The 2,112-nt window shown below is 33.1% G+C and overlaps 1 long non-coding RNA gene across 1 annotated transcript in view; it reads left to right on the top strand.

The window, feature by feature from the left end:
• The first annotated feature begins 87 nt into the window (after nucleotides 1-87).
• The window catches only part of LOC109828569, a 3,517-nt gene continuing 1,492 nt past the window's right edge, over nucleotides 88-2,112 (top strand). Inside the window, exons 1-2 of the long non-coding RNA XR_002243759.1 lie at nucleotides 88-462; nucleotides 1,924-1,978. This is a non-coding gene — a long non-coding RNA (uncharacterized LOC109828569). The remainder of the gene's footprint in view (nucleotides 463-1,923; nucleotides 1,979-2,112) is intronic.

Raw genomic sequence — 2,112 nt, 5'->3', positions numbered from 1 at the left:
TGATCATAAATACTTAATTTATGATAAGAAAAATCTATGGATATAGTAAATGTGAATGACATTTGGGTGGCTACATCAACTGAATGGATCCTCATTTAAAGAATAAATAAATAAGAACACACATTTGACGGATTTTTCAGTCAGTTAGCAATTGGGATTTTCTCCTCCTTTTCCTTCCTCCGTCTTGATAGATATAGACGATTGACAACCAGTTGGAAACCTAAACTATACTTTTGAACTATTTCTGGTGATTTTCTTGAAGCCATGGCATGACTCTTGTTTACTAAGCCTTTCCATCGAGTTAATTTCTACTCGGAATGCCCTTTACTTTATGCTAATTTCAACTAATTGTCTGTGTTGTAAATTAAGCAGGCAGTTAGGAAGGATAATAAGCAACGGTTTAGCCTTTTGGAAGAAAATGGAGAGCTTTTTATTCGTGCGAATCAGGGCCACTCAATAACGGTAAATGTTTTGGCAAGTCGATATGCTGTTTAAGTTCCATAAATTAAGCAAGACTGGTTTGGAATGAAGCTTTCCCACGTGTATGCAAATACATAAGTAAATCTGTGTATCATATTTTATGTTCTTTTTATGAGGTTATAATTTGATGCTATCTTATACTTCATGTGTATGCAGATATATAATAGGTTTCCTCCATAGAGTATAAAGCTTGATAGGAGTTTGACTTGCACTACTATCTGCAGGAATGTTTGACTACGTCTGCTATATAAATTTGTTTGTGGCTGTAATTTGGAATTTGTTAGACTTGACACCCACATCATTGTTATGGTTTCAGAAACCAAGGACTAGAACTTAGTGCTATTTCAGTTTGCCACCATGTTCGTTATTTTCTCTGGGTGCCATTTAAGTTTGTCAACATGTTTTTCATTTTATCCAGAGATTCTTCTCTTACCATAAGTCCATCACATATGATAAACTTATTTATCATATGATTCTCTCTACGAAATATGGAGCTAGGGGTCAATGATGCTGTTTGCTTTCAGGATGTTCTTTTTTTCTTTTTCTTGTAGATAGGATCATAGGAAATCACCCATACATGAAGAGAGGCCTAAGATCAGCTACAATGTTGGCCAACTAAGTGGACTCTACGTTTTAGTATAACTTGTTGGAGATAAACCATGAATATTTTGATTTTAATCACTTACTTTAGAAATAGCTGCATAAATTAAACAGAGATGAGACTGGTGTTTCTTTTTCCTCAAGCGTTTGCATAATAGGCTTAAATCAAGTTACCGAAAATTAACATATGGTATGCTTAGTTTTCTTTTGCTGACCTGAAAACAGTGAAAGTATAAATCAATAAACCTTGGGCTGTTTCCTAACATCTATGTTACGTACCATCAAAACTAAAATTAAATGATCAACTGAAATTCTAAAAAAACCAAGTAATGATGATTTAACAGGTCCACTATGGAACTTGTGTAAATATTTGGTTTAGACAATGAACCTTGTTTATATATTTCAAAGTTATATACAATTTCACCCAATATATTAAAAAAAATGAATGGTTCCAAAAATGAAAACAGTAGCTAACTGTTTTTGAGTTGTTAAATATACTTTTACATATGACCCAAATAGTTATCCTGTACATTTTAAGAAAAAAAGATCAATCACCATTGGCTAAAGACTTTGTATCTAAACTGTAACTAATGGTCTATTAATTTTGTTATACAATCCAAAAATAAATAAATACACAAATGGAAACTAAGAGTGAACATCTGAAACCCGCTTCTTGAGCTGTATAAGAGGGACTGAATCCGAGCCTTCAGACCTTGGGTTTTTGTATTATTTGATCCCTAGTTGCTCAAAAACTTGTTTCCTACTAGGAGCAACTTCCAGTGGCTTATTTATCTTTTTACGGTTTAGTTTTGTTCATTTTTAATTGTTCCATATTCCTTGTAGACTATAAGCTCCGAGAGCCTATTGAAGCCCATTCTCTCAGCTGATGAAGTACCAGGTAAAATTCTGGAGAAGAAACTTCTTGACGATTTTCCCCCTAAATTTTCAGCACTCATAATGTATATAACAAGCTGCAAAAAAGCTGTAGAAAGGATTATATTTAGTTTCTGTTTTAGAAAAGATTAGATTTAG

The sequence above is a fragment of the Asparagus officinalis genome, unplaced genomic scaffold, assembly GCF_001876935.1.
Source record: "Asparagus officinalis unplaced genomic scaffold, Aspof.V1 AsparagusV1_Un2411, whole genome shotgun sequence".
In the NCBI taxonomy this organism is placed as follows: domain Eukaryota; kingdom Viridiplantae; phylum Streptophyta; class Magnoliopsida; order Asparagales; family Asparagaceae; genus Asparagus; species Asparagus officinalis.
Note: the sequence above shows the minus strand (reverse complement) of the source record. Positions and strands in the feature narration are given on the sequence as shown.